We start from the raw sequence: 19,994 nt of genomic DNA, 5'->3' as shown, positions 1-19,994 counted from the left end.
TCTATTTTTGGAATTGATGAATGGTTTGCATCTAGATGTGAACCTTTTGTATTTACTTTCATGGAGTCTTCTCTTTACTGTTGACTTAGAGACAGATACACCTACTTCACTGAGAGTTTTCTGGACTTCAGTTGATGTTGTGAACGGGTTCTTCTTCACCAAAGAAAGTATGCGGCGATCATCCACCACTGTTGTCATCCGTGGACGCCCAGGCCTTTTTGAGTTCCCAAGCTCACCAGTCAATTCCTTTTTTCTCAGAATGTATCCGACTGTTGATTTTGCTACTCCAAGCATGTCTGCTATCTCTCTGATGGATTTTTTCTTTTTTTTCAGCCTCTGGATGTTCATGCTTCACCTCAATTGAGAGTTCCTTAGACCGCATGTTGTCTGGTCACAGCAACAGCTTCCAAATGCAAAACCACACACCTGTAATCAACCCCAGACCTTTTAACTACTTCATTGATTACAGGTTAACGAGGGAGACGCCTTCAGAGTTAATTGCAGCCCTTAGAGTCCCTTGTCCAATTACTTTTGGTCCCTTGAAAAAGAGGAGGCTATGCATTACAGAGCTATGATTCCTAAACCCTTTCTCCGATTTGGATGTGAAAACTCTCATATTGCAGCTGGGAGTGTGCACTTTCAGCCCATATTATATATATAATTGTATTTATGAACATGTTTTTGTAAACAGCTAAAATAACAAAACTTGTGTCACTGTCCAAATATTTCTGGCCCTGACTGTAACTTTATGGAGCAGAGTAAAGCAGGGTTAGATATAGAAAAAAATAGACCAACAAATAGCTGAACATTTCACAGATTTCTTTATTCCATCCATCATACAAAAATGCTCTATGGCCATGCGCTGTCACTTCAGAGGTAGCAGAACTGGAATCGTCATGGGCCTTTGTGCGGATTACGTCAGACTTGGGTGTTTTAGGGGTTAATATAGGGGTGAAAGAGTGTTTGTTTTTTTTCTATTTTAGTTCAAATAAATGATTTTTTCAGTGTTTGTGTTTTATTTTTTTCTCACTGTTCTGTGATATTGAAGGAGGAAGGATATCCAAAAATTTATTAACCCCTTATTACCTCGATTGTCACCACACCAGGGCAATTGGGATGATCTGGGTAAAGTTCCAAGATTGTCACATCTAATAGATGCGACAGTCCTGGGCAGCTACAGGCTACATTTTTTGGCAGGGGAGGTCAATTAAGCATGGGCCTCTCCAGCCTTAGAATACCAGCTTACAGCTGTTGGCTTTATCATGTCTATGTATTAAAATTTGGGGGGGGGACCGCACGCCATTTTTAAAAATTATTTATTTAAATAATTGAAAGAAAAAAAAGATAAGCACATGGCTGGGGGCTGCAGCCTGTAGCTGTATGTTTTATCTGTGGGGACTCGCTCAGACATGCTCTCACAGGCTGGAGGTGCGTCTGACTGCAACCAATCAGACGTGGGGACTGCAGGTGGGTGGGGGAAGTGATGAGTATGTATAAAGGATATTGCGAGGCCCTAGAAGTAGCAATAGAGCTGTGCAGAGACTCAGTAAGTATAATGCGCTTGCTCCAATCCCTTTATCCCTACTACTACCATTTTAGAGCGCCGTATTCTGGCCTCTATAGACTTATATGGAGACCGAAGTCCAGCCAGATATCTGAGATCAATTCTGGGTTTGAACTGGGTTGTTTTTTTTTTTTTTTTAATCCAGTTGGATCCACCGATCACGAGTCCACCCATCACTACTCCTAATCTGAACCCAACTGAAACAACTATGGGGAATTCTAGAGAGACAAGTTGAGCCTCACTCTCCATCCAGCATCCCGGCTCTTTAAGATGTCATTCTTGAAGAATGGAAAAAGATAGATGTGGCCAACTTGTTCACTCTATGCCTAGAAGACTTTGTGCTGTACTTACAATCAATATAGAAAAGACAGCATCTTTCAGGGTGATTTGGTGAAAAAAAATTGTTTTCTTTTATTCCATGTGCGACGTTTCGACTGACACCACGATGTTATGATCCGGAACCATGGAAGATCACAATAGATCATTGGCAAAAAAGGTGACAAGAGCATTGACAACTAATCTGGCTGCCATCCCCTTACTAACCATCAACACTAGAAGTAGCTGAGGGGTGAACTAACATCCTATGCACTGCGAACCCAGCCGGAGAACTAGCTATCCTAAAGGAAGGAAGGATGAATAACTCTCTGCCTCAGAAATAGACCGCAAAGGTATAGCAAGCCCCCCACATTCAAAGACTACGGTGATATAGGAAAACACATTACACAGATGGATGATAGCATTAGCAAAGGTGAGGCCCCATTGACTAAATAGGAAAGGATAGGAAAGGGGCTGATGGTGGCCAGAGAAAAACCCTACAAAAATCAAATACCTGATAGTACAAAAAGTCCTCAGATCGCACGATCCTATATTAGGCGCTCTTGTCAAACCAATGAACAGAAAGCAGGAACAATTACAAATTCAAGAAGCAACAAACACATGGACTTATAGGAGCAATACTCCAAACATAGCTGCAGGGAGCTTCCCAGCTAAGCAATAGAGAGGGAAGATTCCTGCATGCAAATGAACTGACAATAAGCACAGTAAATGACAAACCCAGATAAGAACAAAAAGAACAAAACAACATAAGAAAGAACAAAGCACTTATCTGGGGTAGATGTGGTCTGGATCAAGATGAGAAGGCTGGTAAACTAAAGAACAAATGACAACCGGCTCAGACTGCTAGCAGACCAAGGTTTAAATAGGCAGAGAGTTAGCAATCGAAACACCCATTGCTCCAGCACACCTGGTCTCTGTCCAAAACATTCCTGGCCACAAGAGGGAGCCTCACAGCAGCAAAAGCATAACTGACATTCACAACACCACGGTCTTTATCAAGCATATGGAATAAAAGAAAACATTTTTTTTCACCAAATAACCCTAGAAGATGCCGTTTTCTTCTATACACTGTGTGCAGAATTATTAGGCAAATTGTATTTTAGAAGATTTTTTTTTATTATTGATCAACAACTATGTTCTCAATCAACCCAAAAGACTCATAAATATCAAAGCTTAATATTTTTGAAAGTTGGAGTGTTTTTTTTTTAGATTTGGCTATCTTAGGAGGATATCTATTTTTGCAGGTAACTATTACTGTGCAGAATTATTAGGCAATTTAATGAAAACCAAATATATTCCCATCTCGCTTGTTTATTTTCACCAGGTAAACCAATATAACTGCATAAAATTTAGAAATAAATATTTCTGACATGCAAAAACAAAACCCCAAAAAATAAGTGAACAATATAGCCACCTTTCTTTATGATGGCACTCAACAGCCTACCATCCATAGTCTGTCAGTTGCTTGATCTGTTTACGAGCAGCAGCCATCACAGCCTCCCAGACACTGTTCCGACAAGTGTACTGTTTTCCTTCCCTGTAGATCTCACATTTTATGAGGGACCACAGGTTCTCTACGGGGTTTAGATCAGGGGAACAAGGGGGCCATGTCATTAGTTTTTCATCTTTTAGACCTTTACTGGCCAGCCACTCTGTAGAGTAGTTGGATGCATGTGATGGAGCATTGTCCTGCATGAAAATAATGTTTTTCTTGAACGATGCCAACTTCCTGTACCATTGCTTGAAGAAGTTGTCTTCCAAAAACTGGCAGTAGGTCTAGGAGTTGAGCTTTACTCCATCCTGAACCCGAAAAGGTCCCACAAGTTCATCTTTGATGATACCAGCCCATACCAGTACCCCACCACCACCTTGGTGGCATCTGAGTCAGAGTTGAGCTCTCTGCCCTTTACTGATCCAGCCTCTGGCCCATCCTTCTGGCCCATCAAGAGTCACTTTCATTTCATCAGTCCATAAAACCTTTGAAAAATCAGTCTTAAAATATTTCTTGGCCCAGTCTTGACATTTTATGTTATGTTTTTTTGTTCAAAGGTGGTCGTTTTTCAGCCTTCCTTATCTTGGCCATGTCCCTGAGTATGGCACACCTTGTGCTTTTTGATACTCCAGTAACGTTGCAGCTCTGAAATATGGCCAAACTGGTGGCAAATCGCATCTTGGCAGCTTCACGCTTGATTTTCCTCAATTTCTGGGCAGTTATTTTGAGCTTTTTTTGCCCTACACGCTTCTTGCGACCCTATTGGTTATTTGCCATGAAACGCTTGATTGTTCGGTGATCACGCTTCAAAAGTTTGGCAATTTCAAGACTGCTGCATCCCTCTGCAAGACATCTCACAATTTTGGACTTTTCAGAGTCCATCAAATCTCTCTTCTGACCCATTTTGCCAAAGGAAAGGAAGTTGCCTAATAATTAAGCACCCCTTATATAGGGTGTTGATGTCATTACACCACACCCATCCTCATTACAGAGATGCACATCACTTGATTTACTTAATTGGTAGTTGGCTCTCAAGCCAATACAGCTTGGAGTAGGACAACATGTATAAAAATTATCATGTGATCAAAATACTCATTTGCCTAATAATTCTGCACATGGTGTATTGATTGCTGGTTCATGTTTCCAAGAGGATACCTTGGTTTGAACGTGCGTCTTTCATTGCTATAAGCAAGATTTCCACAAATTGGTGCTGTCAGTAACATACATATTGCTGCCATTGGTGCAATCAATTATGAAGGTCATACAAAATGCTAAATGTAGTAGTTCTTGATGTGGGGTATATTCGTTTTTGCTACAAATAATTTGGGGAAAACTTTATATTGAACACTGTATATACGTTATGTGTACGGGAGTATTTTATATATGCTCTTGTGCATGTTTTGTAATATAAATGTCCTACTTTAGGTCAATTAGGATAACCAAAATTTTTTATATTTGTCAAATGCCAGAATAATGAGAGAGAGAATGTTTTAAGGCATTTTTATTACTTTCTGCAAAGTCAAAAGTTTACATACATTTTCATTAGTATTTGGTACCATTGCCCTTAAACTGTATGACTTGGGTCAAACGTTTTGGATCTCCTTCCACAAGATTCTCACAATAGTTGGTAGGAATTTGGGTCCATTCCTCCTGACAGAACTGATGTAACAGACCCATGTTTGTAGGTTGCCTTGCTCGCAGCTGCCTTTTCAGCTTTGGGCATAAATTTTCAATAGTATTGAAATCAGGGCTTTGTGATGGCCACTTCAAAACATTGACTTTGTTATCCTTAAGCCACTTTGTAACCAGGTTGGCAGTATACTTTGGTCATTGTCCATTTGGAAGACCCATTTCCACCCAAGCTTTAAGTTCCTGGCTGATGTCTTGAGATGTTGCTTCAGAATTGCCACATAATCTTCTTTCGTCATGATGCCTTCTATTTTGTGAAGTGCACCAGTCCCTCCTGCAGCAAAACAACCCCACAACATTATGCTGCCACCCCCGTGTTTCACCATTGGGATGGTGTTTTTAGGCTTCAAAGCTTCTCCTTTTTTTCTCCAAACGTAACTTGTCCTTATGGCCAAACTGTTACATTTTAGTTTCTTCAGACCACAGGACATGTCTACAAAAATTAAGGTGTGTATTCCTGTGTGCATTTGCAAACATTAATTTGGCTTTTTATGTTTCTTTTGACATAATTGCTTCTTCTTGGTAAAGTGGCCTTCAGCCCATGTTGATACACTATGTTTCACTGTGAATAATGATATATTCTGACCAGCTTCCTCCAGCATCTTCACAAGGTCTTTTGCTTTTGTTCTTGGGTTGATATGCACCTGTCTGACCAAAGCACGCTCATCTCTGGTACACAGAACTCATCTCCTCCCTGAGTGGTATGATGGCTGGACATTCCCATCTTGTTTGTACTTGTGTATACTGTAATTGCTTGTACATATGAACGAGATACCTTCAGGTAACTGGAAATAGCACCCAAGGATGAACCAGGCTTGTGTAAGTTCACAATGATCTTTCTGAGATCTTGGCTGATTTCTTTTGACTTTTCCTTGAGCAGTTTGTATCAGGTGTAAATTAAAATACATCCACAGATATTTCTCTATTTAAGGGGTACTTCTCACATAGCGAGATCGCTAGCGAGATCGCTGCTGAGTCACGATTTTTGTGACGCACCAGTGACCTCATTAGCGATTTCGCTGTGTGTGACACTGAGCAGCGATCTGGCCCCTGCTGTGAGATCGCTGATTGTTACACACTGCTCTGGTTCATTTTTTGGACGTTGCTCTCCTGCTGTGAAGCACACATCGCTGTGTTTGACAGCGAGAGAGCAACGATCTGAATGTGCAGGGAGCCGACTTCTAGCAGACTGCGGTAAGCTGTAACCAAGGTAAATATCGGGTAACCAAGTGAAGTGCTTTGCTTGGTTACCCGATATTTACCTTGGTTACTAGCGTCCGCCGCTCTCAGGCTGCCAGTGCCGGCTCCCTGCTCCCTGCACACGTAGCCAGAGTACACATCGGGTAAATAAGCAAAGCGGTTTGCTTATTAAACCGATGTGTACTCTGGCTACGAGTGCAGGGAGCCAGCGCTAAGCGGTGTGTTCTGGTAACCAAGGTAAATATCGGGTAACCAAGCGCTGAGGGCTGGTCGCTGGTGAGATCTGCCTGATTGACAGCTCACCAGCGACCATGTAGCGATGCACCAGCGATCCTGAGCAGGTCAGATCGCTGGTGGGATTGCTGGAGTGTTGCTAAAGTGTGACGGTACCCTAACTCAGATGTTGTCAGTAAACCTATCAAAAGCTTCCAAAGACATGATATCAGCTATGTGCTGTCCCATATTGTTTAAATGCATAGTGCTCTTAGTATATGTAAACTTTTGACTTCACAGAAAGTAATAAAAATACCTTAAAACATTCTCTCTCATTATTCTGGCATTTGGCAAATATAAATAATTTCGGTTCATAATTGACCTAAAATGGGAAAGGTTAATTCTGATTTCATGTCAGATAGTGAGAAAAACATGTAGATGTGTCTTTTTAGCTAGTGTATGTAAACTTTTGGTTTCAACTGTATATACATATGTTCGTGTTATTGTGTTAATGAAAGTATAAACATGGACTTATTTTTTTTATGTGTGTCTAATGTGAATATACATATAGTATGCATACATTAGGTTTAATGTAGCCAAACCTAATAATCAAGGTTAGGTTGCAGATGAGATATGTTTCCTCTGACACGTACATTATCCTGGGAATGCGTTAATTGACAACTGATTGAAAGGAATTGTTATTCTTTAATTAAAGCATATTTTTCTTTTCTTACAGCTATGCTTAAAGAAGACATTAGCACAATATTTGAGTAGAAGACAAAAGCCAATATTGAATGTCAGACCCAATCAACCACACAATGTTGATCTGCTGTAAATTAGACAATGGATGATGCTATAACATACTGGATTTGAACAATGAATGTGATGATGACTGCAGATGTTTTCTTAAAGGCAAAATGGGGGATTTGGTGAAAGCAAGTTTCATAGATTGGTGTTAGAAGCCCCATTGCAACCTCTACCACATCACAACATTATCATGTGACTACAAAGCTGCAATAAAGGACAGGCTAATTCAACAAAATACATTTTACTTCTAGTTATACAAGAGTACCAGAGGTCACTGAACTAATTTCTCAAAAAAAAAAAAAACATTCTACATCACACACTTGCAGAGTATGTGATCTTGCATATAGCAGACTCTGCCTTTCTCCTATCAAATACATCAATTTGGCCATAATTAATATACCGAGTAGATTACACAGTAGTATCCCTCGGGGGTAGTGCCAACTCCGGAAGGCATATCAAAAAGGAGAAAAGGAGATGAGGCACAAATATGGTACAAAATATTACATTTTATTAATGGTTAAAAGACAATACAAAACAGTAAAAAAGGGTGACCTAGTCCATGTCTTGTATGTCCTTTTTTTACTGTTTTGTATTGTCTTTTAACCATTAATAAAATGTAATATTTTTGTACCATATTTGTGCCTCATCTCCTTTTTGATATACTTTCTCCTATCAATTATGACGGGACGACCATGTGTATCAGGGGTCTCCAACCTTTAGCTTGGGAGCCACATGCAGGCTGTCTGCCTGCTTAATGCCTTAACACCACGTCTAGAAAATATTTATGAACAGCAGGTCTTCAGATGATTAGTTTTGTGACTATCCCTGTACAAAAGCAAGGGGTTAAGGTTAGGAACCCCTGGATCTTGGTATATGGCCTCATTGTAGTTTCTGTGGAAAAGCTTTAGCTGTCATTATACCAGTAATGAGGGCTCTGGGTATCACTACTCTGAGGGTGGCAGGAGCTGGAAGTGGCTCGCGAACCTCCTTCAGAGCTGAATTTGGCCAAATGCTGCGCACTGTTCTAGGCTGACACCACTTGTATGCATGATGATCCCTAATCATACTAACAGCACAATCCTTTACATCTTCAGTGGCATAGCTTCTTTCACTATGTTAGTAATTTAATGTACACATATTGCATACATAGTCACTATGTGACTCTTTATTTCTGGTACCTACCTGTACTGATATGTAAATAAAGTGTAAAATTTGACTGTATGTCATTGTGTGTTTTTTTTTTTTAACATTAGTGCTCATACAGATGAGCGTATAATGCAGTTTTGCTGACCGAGGTAACTAAATAGGGCTTTACAAATAACAGTTGTTTCACATGGACTGACTGTCTGTGTCAAAAATGTCTAAGCATGCACCATTCTCATCCGAGGCTTATTTGAGACTCGCCCATTCAAATCTATAGGTGCATAAAAAGTGAAATCCCATATGTATTTTACATAACAACTTGTATTTTCCCTTCATGCTTTAAACATGCCTCGATCACACCCATCCTCAAAAAGCCATTCCTTGATCCATCCTCTGTGTCTCGCTATTGCCCCATATCACTTGTCCCCATGCCTAAAAACTACTGGAACAGCCTGTTCATCTTGAACTGTTCTCTCACCTCTCCTCCTGCTCCTTCTTTGACCTGCTACATCTGTCTTCCAACCACATCATTCAACTGAAACTTATCTAATTAAAGTCACCAATGACTTACCTCCAAAGCCAAACGAAACTACTCTGTCCTCCTCTTCCTAGACCTGTCCTCTGCCTTTGATAAAGTGGACCATTCCCTCCTATTACAAATTCTCTCATCTGTGGACATCACAGACTTGGCCCTATCTTCGGTCTCCTTATATCTAACTGACTGAACTTTCAGTGTCTCCCACTCTCACATCACTTCCTCATCTCGCTCCCTATCTGCCGATGTCACCCAAGGTTCAGTTCTAGGACCTCTGCTGTTCTTCATCTACACCTTCAGCCTGGGACAACTCATAGAGTCTCACAGATTCCAGCATCATCTCTACGATGACGATATGCAGATCTACCTTTCTGGACCTGATATAACTTGACTCTGCTCTATCCTTCAAGCCACACATCCAAGCCCTCATCACCTTCTGCCAACTCCAACTCAAAACTATTTAATGGATTCGTACATTCCTTAAGAATCTGCAAAAACACTAGTGCATGGCCTCATCATCTCCTGCCTCGACTAACGCAAACTCCTGCTCCTGTAGCTTCCCTTCTAACACCCCTCTAATCTGTGTTACACTTTGCCACCCGAATAATCCACATCTCACCCCCCCACCCCTCGCTATTCCCTGGCCTCTCCACTCTGCCAATCCCTTCCCTGGCTTTAAATTACCCAAAGACTTGAGTTCAAAACCCTAACCATGACATATAAAGCCATCCACAACCTGTTGACTCCATACATCTGTGACTTAGTCTCCTGATACCTACCTGCATGCACCCTCCAATCCTCACTAGTTGTCCTTTCTACTCTCATCTTATCTCCTCTTCCCACACTCACATACAAGTGACACTTGGTGACACAGCATCCCCCTATATATATATACGGCCTGGGACTGATACCCCATAGCTCTGGGGCGTCACACATCCAGCAGTAGTACCCATCATGTTTACGTTCAATTTACCTTGGTATTGTCATTCCACCTCCTTGATATCCTGATGAAATCTTTCTCCTTGCTCTAAACTAACAGCACCAAAGTTTTCAGAAAGTAGTCCAAATGGGAATGTAAAAACTGTAACTTCAAAGTCATCAGAAAACCCAAAGCTTTAAAACATTTCAGCATGTTCTCTATGATGTACTAATGCTGGATGGCTGGTTTAGACCTCTGGTCCCTGTTGTCCCAGTGTTGGTGTGGTAACCTGGTGGCTTCTTTCCCGTGCACCTCTCTATAGTTTGTGGAACGCCGTGGCTTGGAGCATCTGGGGGCCCCTCCTGTTTATTGTCAGGCTCTGGTCCGTACGGTGGGCAGTGTGAACCCTGTAGGGTCGGTGTTCTGTTCTGGTCCCTGGCTCTATCTTTACTGCTGGTGCCCCTGGATTCTTGGGTCAGTGAGGTCCGTGAAGATCCCCTCACAGTGCAGGTATATGTCAGGCAGCTTGAAGAGTTCACCTGGCCTAAGGCACTGTGCCCTGTCGGTGCTTTGGTTCCAGAGGTATCTGGCTGTACCTTCCCTGGCAACCACTCTCCTGCGCCCCCTGGGTCACTGCTACACGACCCCGTCTGGAGACACATCCGTCCCCTACTACTATCACTACCGACTGACTTCTTGTTTCTCTCCTCCCCCCGGGTTGTTGGCTAGTGGACTGGATTGGCTCCACTCCTAGGTGGCCATCCATTGGGTCCCCAACTAGTCAGTCATCCCTGATTGGGCGAGGGAACTGGGGATGTTATGTGTGTTGTTAGTACCGGCACTGAGCTTCCAGGTCTCTGGGGGTAGTTCCTGCATCTGTGACAGGATGCAGTACCTTGTAGTGCCCTGAAGGGTTTAGGGGCGCTACAGTAGCACCACCAAGATATGGCGGCGCGACCCCTGGAACGAGGCCAGAACAAACAGGCCGTTCCCAAGGGACCTAATCCCCGGAGGCAGGATACATGCAGCGGCTCAGGGATGGCAGAGCCATGCATGAATCATGACAGTTACCTAAAATTTCTTCATGACTTCTTTAAAAGACTCCCAAGCCCTTATGTCAACAGCTTGCATTTTTGTTTCAAACATGTTGTCCTTCATGAGTTCTGAATATCCGGACCTGCAAAAATCCACACAGGTACTTAAAATTCTCTTCTTTCAGTAAAGCTTTTATAAACTGCTTCATTAGTCCAAGATTATTGTGAAGTGGTTGCAGGAGTACTTTAGTGGGATCAACTAAACTTTTCACAACTATATTCTTGTGTCCAGGTTGCAAAGATGTTCTCATTGGCCAACTTTTTATTTTACGTCAGTGATGAGTCCTATCCCGGCTGTACCATTCACACAAAAAGCATGGGTTATTTGTGTATCTGATCAGCAGAAGCAATCAGACTATGTAATCATAAAGTCCCCTAGGGGGACTAGTAAAGCCAATAATAAAAGTTAATTTCACACACTCTAGATGTCAAAGCAGCTGCGAACTCAAAGAACCTTATTCTCCTGTAAAGGCTCTTTTCAGGTTTCCAGGCCTCACAGTCACCGGACTGTTGCATTACTCTCGCAATTCGACAGACCTGACTGAGGTCACTGCTTTTCACAGTTGAGTCCCCTTTTGCCCTTAGTGTGTCCCAGTAGCTGCAGTGATCAGTTGCATTTTCCATTACTGCAGCTTCTAAATGTAGCAAAGCCTGGATCATCGTAGGACGTCATGTGAATTATATCAAACCTGCGGGGATGTTTTATGGGTTAATAAATTGGTGATAGAGATTTTTTTATTATTATAATTTAAAATAAAGGACTTTGTATGTTTGTGGTTTTTTGATTACTTACAGGGTTAGTAATGGAGAGGAGGGGATCTTTTTGGAAGCTATGATTTTTTGTCAAATTACAGCTGACATCAACCTCATATCCTGTATGACCCTGATTGCCACCACACCAGGGCAATTTGGATGAAGCTGGTAAAGTACTACAATTGGTGCATCTAATGGAAACTGCAATTGTGGGGCAGCGGCAGGCTGCTATTTTGAGGCTAGGGAGGCCCCAATATGCATGGTCCTTCCCAGATTAAGAATACCAGTCCCCAGAAAATTATTTGACTTTCCCATTGACTTGCGTTAAATTCGTTATTCGTGACGAATACACGAATAGTACAAAATGTTTGAGACAAATAATCTGAACCTGAATATTTTAGTATTCGCCCATCTCTACTAATGTACAAAATTACCAACATACTATTCAATCAATGAAATTATACAGCATATATCTATGAATTGTTTCAGCTGGTTGTAATGCTGTTTTTTTATTAATAGAAAAGAGAATTAGAAAAAAGAATTAGATCAGCTTACCAGATCCTGTAAGGAACTAATCTTGCTGAAAAACAGGCCTGGCTCCCAAGCAGTAATAATTTTGAGACTATATTGTTCCAGCACGAGGATTAAATTCCTTGTAATTTTATTTCAACAAGCACACATCCTAGAAAGGTTAAAAGCACGCATTCAGCTTCCTTATTTCGAGTTCTCAGTAGCTCTTAATCATTGCATGATTAAAAGCTGTGATGAAGAGCTACGGAGGGTTTTAAAAGAATAAGTGGAATGCTTGATTTGTAACCTTTGTACTACATCTTCATAGAATTGAAATAAGGCAGCATATCAATAGTACAAATATATATATATATATATATATATATATATATATATATATATATATACCGTATTTTTCGCTTTATAAGACGCACCGGATTATAAGACGCACCCCAAACTTAGACATAAAAAAGGTAAAAAAAAGAAAAATGGGGTCCGTCTTATAATCCAGTATTCTCTTACCGGAGGGGGGCAGCAGTGGTGGTGAAGCGGGGTCACAGGAGGCAGAGGTTGTGCTGGCACGCATGGCAGGTCAGTGGCAGCGGGGTCCGTGGTGGCAGGTGCCGTCCGTGGTGGCAGGTGCTGTGGCGTCCGGGTTGGCAGGAGCCGGGGGGCCCGTGGTGGTGGTGGCGGCGGCGGCAGCAGCAGCGTCGGCGGGTGAGTCATTCAGCAGGCCGGTGCAGTGAGTGCCCCAGTGTCCGCGTTCCCGGTTCAAATAATGGCGTCTGGAGCGCATGCGCAGATGGAGCTCTCAACCAAGAGCTCCATCTGCGCACGCGCCCGCTCCCGGCGCCATCATTTGAAACTTGGACCGCGGAGAAACTGGGTAATTTGCTGCACAGCCGCCCGCACAGAGTGGCAGCCAGCAGGCTGCCCGCCCACCCTGCGTGCAAGCGGCCGGGCACCTGTGCTTGCGTGCCGGCGGCAGCCATCTGCCGCCCGCATACAGCACCCGGCCGCCGCTCGCCGCCCGCACACAGCACCCGGCCGCCGCTCGCCGCCCGCACACAGCACCCGGCCGCCGCTCGCCGCCCGCACACATCACCCGGCCGCCACTCGCCGCCCGCACACAGCACCCGGCCGCCGCTCGCCGCCCGCACACAGCACCCGGCCGCCGCTCGCCGCCCGCACACAGCACCCGGCCGCCGCTCGCCGCCCGCACACAGCACCCGGCCGCCGCTCGCCGCCCGCACACAGCACCCGCCGCTCGCACACAGCACCCGGCCGCCGCTCGCACACAGCACCCGGCCGCCGCTCGCACACAGCACCCGGCCACCGCTCGCCGCCCGCACACAGCACCCGGCCACCCGATCACTGTAAGGACAGGACCCCCAGGTACCGCTATATTCGCTTTTTAAGACGCACCCCCCATTTTCCTCCCAAATTTTTGGGAAGAAAAGTGCGTCTTAGGAAGCGAAAAAGACGGGATATATATATATATATATATACATTACATATATATATATTATATTATATATATATATATATATATATTATATATATATATGTACATTAGTATGATGGTTGCTGGACACTCTCCATGGAAGGGAGGCATGTATCTCGGAAGTGGTTATCCTTAGTACAGAACAAAAGAAGAAAAGGTTTTGTCAGCTCACCCCTCTTCACTCCTGGACTCTGCACTGATGCAAGGAACGCCCTGGCCCGGGCGGGAATGAATGTAGCAAGAATCAAATATCCAGCATCTTGGAGAATTGGAAAAATAAAACTGGCATTTATTTGGATAAAAATAAAAACATACAGACTGTGCAGTAGGCACAGGGGCACAAGTGCAAAAGGGTGGAATTATCCGACGCGTTTTGACCAGGGAGTCTTATTCATGGCATGTGTTTTAACCAGACTGATTCAGTATTTAAAGGTTACACATAACACGTTAAGGGGAGGGATTAGTGATCAATTCAAACTAAAAGACGTACAGGTGTGAAATTCCTAGACAACACTACCATCAGTCACGTAACAAAAATAAAAACATACATGTAGGAATCCACAATAAAAAAATTAAAGAACAAATATCATATCAAAAAATATATATATATTGTATAACACTGGAAATTTTTCTCGAAATATATATACTTGATTAATTAAACTGAATGCAGGAGAGCATTAGTAAGTATATCTTGTGTTACCTTCTCCAACATAGACATTAAATAAGTCTAAAAATGTGCTATAGTGACATTAATAATTGCCTGTGACAAGCACCAAAAAATTGGAGAATAAAAACACATGAGAAGTGTGTTATTATTGGAAAAGAGGAAACGAAAAAAAAGGAAATTTGAACGATTATTTTAGCTTGGCAGAAAAAAGAATAAAGAATTTTTGATTGGATATACAGTCCTGGTCGGGTGAACAACTCTAGATCTCATTTTCTCGTATTTATTAATTCATATGAAATTTCAAACATAAAAATGAAAATATATGTTTCAATTTTAGACGAATTTGAGTATATTCTAGTATACCGCATGTGGGAAGGACTGGGAACCCAACACAGACAAAGTTTATGACCATTGAAGACAAAAAAGAGGGAGATGAAAGAAGCTAAGAGGAGGAGAACCGCAGGGAGTGTATTTATGTATATTGAAGAATTAATTAAATCCTTCCGGGTATTCAGACCGTGCGGCACCCTCGTGCCGAGCCTGAATATCCAGAGGGATTCTCTGTTCAAAAGCTTTCAATACCCATGAATTTGAAGGAGTCGGTGCATCTGTTATGTATGCTGGCAAAATGCCGTGAAACCGCAGAGGTGTTAAGCGCATTCACGTTCAGTGTGTCTGATAGATGTCGTCTAATTCTTTTCTTTAGAGGATTCCCAGTACAACCCACATACTGAATTTTGCATGCTGTGCACTCAATCAAATACACAACGTATGATGTATTACAATTGATGTAATTTTTGACATCATATGTGAGACCCGTATGGGTAGATACAAATTGCTTGTTGATCTTAGCAAAGTTACATGCCGTACATTGATTGTGTCCACAGCGGTAAAAACCCGAACAGGAAAGCCAATTTTTATTAGTTGTTGGGGCAGAGATCGCACTTGGGGCAAGAATATTGGCAAGATTTAACGCACGTTTGGCTGCAAAATTGATTTGATATTGATTGAGAACTCTGGAGAGATTATTGTCTTGATACAGTAATGGAATGTGTTTTTTAATGATTTTAATAATATGGCCATATTGTGGTGAAAATGCTGTACTAAATGTGATTTTCTTAGAATTTTGACTCTTTTGCTTGGTTTTGTTTTTTAACAGCTCTGCTCTGTCCATATCATGTACAATTTTTTTGGCTCTGTTCAGGCTCTAAGTGGGATAACCCCGATTTTTTAATTTATCGATAACTTTGTTAGATTCCTGTGGGAAGAGGTCTGGTCTGGAGCAATTTCTTTTGGTCCTGATCAGTTCCCCCACAGGAATGTTCTTGATAATATGTGTCGGGTGACACGAACTGGCGAGCAGGATTGAATTGCAATCTGTTTCTTTATTGTATGGCATACTGTCTATACGATTCAAATTCCCCATCAGCGTTACATCAAGATAATTAATTTTGTATTTATTGGTCGAAAAAGGGAATTTCAGATTAAAAGGATTACAGTTGATATAATTTATGAATTCCTGAATGATTTGGGAGTCACCCCTCCATATTATTAATAAATCATCAATGTATCTGGTATAGAAAATAATATGATCTGAAAAAATATTGTTGAGAGAGTCAAAAATATACATTTCTTCAAAAACCGCAACAACAATGTTTGCTAAAGATGGGGAGAATTTCCCTCCCATGCTGACTCCGCATTTCTGTAAATAAAATTCTTTATTAAATGAAAAATAATTGTGAGTAAGGAGAAAATTAACTGCTGTCACAATATAAGCACGTATATCAGATGGATAGGACCTGTGTTTAAAAAGAAATGTTTCCAAACACTCTAATGCAACATGATGGGGAATCGAAGGGTACAGACTTACTATATCACAAGTAATCCAAGTATAATCAGATTGCCAAGCAAAAGAGTCAAGATTAAACAAAAGGGCTTTGGTGTCTCTAAGGAATCCAGGGAGTTGTTTAACTAGAGGCTGTAAAAAATGGTCAACCCAGGACCCCAATTTTTCTCCCAGTGACCCTATCCCCGAGATGATGGGTCTAAAGGGGGGGGGGAAATCCCCTTGTGGATTTTGGGGAGAGCATGATAAATAGGAATCACTGGGAAGTCCACTCTTAGAAAATCAAAAAAATTTTGTGTTAGTATTAGTGATGAGCGAGCATGCTTGTTACTACTCGGTACTCGCACGAGTATCACTGTACTCGGGCTACTCGGCGGGGACCGAGTAATCTCGCGATACTCGTGCTGTACTCGTGGTCTTCATTTCTGCATGTTGGCGCTCTTTTGAGAGCCAGCCCTCATGCAGGGATTGGCTGGCAGACCACTGCAATGCCACAGCCCTGTTAGTTGTGGAATTGCAGTAATTGGCCGGCCCGCACAGCGTGACCGAGCCTTTATACCAGCCGGCGCGCTGTGCTCTGCTCACAGCCATCCAGACAGTCAGTGCAGGGAGAGTGTCGCTGCTTCAGGGAAAGGTTTGCGGCCCTTTATAGCTATTTCTGTAGCAGGGCTGCAAACAGTGTGACCAAAAGTCCTTCTCAGGACTATTGTAGTTGTATACAGGCAGGCAGGGTATAGCCAGGTCGGAGTACAGTAGCAGAGTCCTTCTCAGGACTATTGTTGCAGTATACAGGCAGGGTATAGCCAGGTCGGAATACAGGCTAGTGACCAGAAGAGTCCTTGTCAGGACTATTGTAGCAGTATACAGGCAGGCAGGCAGGCAGGCAGGGTATATAGCCATTCCTAGTGGTGACCGTATACCAGCCTTCATCATATCTGGGGCTGGTGTACACAGTCTAAAACAGTCCAGATAGTGTCAGACTTCTCATTAATTGTCGCTCCTAAAAACCTGTTAGGTTCTTAGTGCGTCCGTGCTTGCATTTAAAAACCGCACGTGTGTGCCTGTCGGTGGCAGCGTACAGGTGCACTTGTGTGCGTTTTTACCAAACTATTATATAACGCACAAGTGTAGTGTATAATACACATCAGTCAGCAGTGGCTGATAGTGTCAGAGTTCTCATTAATTTTTGCTCCTAAAACCTGTTAGGTTCTTAGTGCGTCCGTGCTTGCATTTAAAAACCGCACGTGTGTGCCTGTCGGTGGCAGCGTACAGGTACACGATTTGCACAAACTTGGATATAACGCCCAAGTCTAGTGAATACACGTCAGCACAGCATTGCAAAATGCGCAAGGGCGTTGGCAAGGAACAAGGAAGTGGACGTGATGGTGGTGCAGGCAGAGGCCGAGGTCGTGGGCAAGCTCTAATTTCGCCACAACAAAGGGCCACATCTAGTCGCTCGCACGTCCTGTCCCAAATTCTTGGGGACCGCAGCAGTACACCGCTCTTGAACCAAGACCAGTGTCAACAGGTTGTTAGTTGGATAGCGGATAATGCTTCCAGTCAGATTGGCACCACCACAAACACTCTGTCTTCCACACGGTCAAGTGTCAGTAGCCGTGATACTGCACCGCACATTTCAGAACCTGATCCTCCTTCCTACCACAAGGCTGAGTACACGTCCTCGGACAATAATGATCCCACACTTGGACACTCGGAAGAGCTGTTCACGTTTCCATTCGCACATTCTGGCCTCTCGCCAGCTAATGTTGAAGTGGGTCATGAGGAGATCGTATGTACAGATGGCCAAATATTTGAGCAGCCACGTTCTCACGAAGTTGGCAACGTGTCTCAACAAGGGGTGGACGATGATGAGACACAATTGTCAGGAAGTCAGGAGGAGGAGCAGGGTGCGGAAGATGAAGACGACGTGGTGGATGATCCAGTAACTGACCCAACCTGGCAGGAGGATATGCAGAGCGAGGACAGCAGTGCACAGGGGGAGGGAGGCGTAGCATCCCAACAGGCAGTAAGAAGCAGGGTGGTGGCTCCAGGCAGAAGTCAGGCAACCGTTCCCCGGAACAAGAACACGACACAAGGTGCCTGTACAAATGTTAGGTCTTCCCGAGTCTGGCAGTTTTTTAAGTTGGCTCCAGATGATTCTAAAAAGGCCATTTGCAACACCTGCCGTGCCAGCATCAGCAGGGGTACCAAAACTAGCAGCCTGACCACCACCAGCATGATCAGGCACATGTCAGCCAAGCACCCGACTTTGTGGGAAGTACAACAGAGTCGAGGAGCAGTGCTTGCTGATGTCACTGCTACGTCTTCGCTGGTTGTGCATGCGAGCCAATCCCCTGTCCATGCTGCCTGCGAACAAGCCTCCTCCGGTCCTGCACCTGCAGTTGCCTACGCAGAAATAACACCATCATCAAGCACGTCCTTGTCCCAGCGCAGCGTTCAGTTATCCATTCAGCAAACCTTTGAACGCAGGCGCAAATACACTGCCAACACCCCACATGCCACAGTTCTAAATGCTAACATTTCGCGACTGCTTGCGCTGGAAATGTTGCCTTTTAGGCTGGTGGAGACAGAAGCATTCCGCGACCTGATGGCGGCAGCTGTCCCACGTTACTCGGTCCCCAGCCGCCACTATTTCTCCCGGTGTGCCATCCCCGCATTGCATAACCACGTGTCACAAAACATCACACGTGCCCTGAACAACGCTGTTTCACCCAAAGTCCACCTAACCACAGACACGTGGACAAGTGCTTGTGGGCAAGGCCGCTACATCTCGTTGACGGCACACTGGGTTAATATTGTGGAAGCTGGGACCCAGTCTGAGCGAGGGACGGAACACGTCCTTCCCACACCAAGGTTTGCAGGCCCTACCTCAGTCAGGGTTTCACCCACACTCTACAGCTCCGGAATGTCATGCTCTTCAGCCTCCTCCTCCTGCGCATCCTCATCCACTGTACCCTCCACACCAGTCCCAAGCTGGAAGCACTGCAGCACTGCCTCGGCGAAGCGGCAACAGGCTGTGCTGAAGCTAATCTGCATAGGTGACAAACCCCACAATGCAGAAGAGGTGTGGACAGCTCTGAAACAGCATTCAGATCACTGGCTCACACCTCTGAACCTAAAGCCAGGAAAGGTCGTGTGTGACAATGGCCGGAACCTGGTGGCGGCTTTGAGGCGAGGCCAGCTGACACATGTTCCATGCGTGGCCCATGTGCTCAACCTCGTGGTTCAGCGGTTTCTAAAGTCATACCCAGAGCTGTCTGATCTGCTGGTAAAAGTTCGCCGCCTGTCTGCACATTTTCGAAAGTCACCTACTGCTTCAGCCGGCCTTGCCGGCTTTCAGCGCCGTTTGCATCTTCCGGCTCACAGACTGGTGTGTGATGTCCCCACGCGTTGGAATTCAACTCTGCACATGTTGGTCAGGATATGTGAGCAGAAGAGGGCAGTTGTTGAGTACCTGCATCACCTAAGCCGTCGGGAAATGGGTCAAACTCCACACATAACACCTGAGGAGGGGAGATGGATGTCCGACCTATGTACCATCCTCCAAAACTTTGAGGACTCCACCAAGATGGTGAGTGGTGATGACGCCATTATTAGCGTCACCATACCGCTACTCTGCCTTCTAAAATGGTCTCTGCTGAAAAACAAACATGATGCATTGCAGGCGGAGCGCGATGAGTTGCAGCAAGAAACAGTAGTGG

Source organism: Anomaloglossus baeobatrachus, chromosome 6, assembly GCF_048569485.1.
Source record: "Anomaloglossus baeobatrachus isolate aAnoBae1 chromosome 6, aAnoBae1.hap1, whole genome shotgun sequence".
NCBI lineage: Eukaryota > Metazoa > Chordata > Amphibia > Anura > Aromobatidae > Anomaloglossus > Anomaloglossus baeobatrachus.
Note: the sequence above shows the minus strand (reverse complement) of the source record.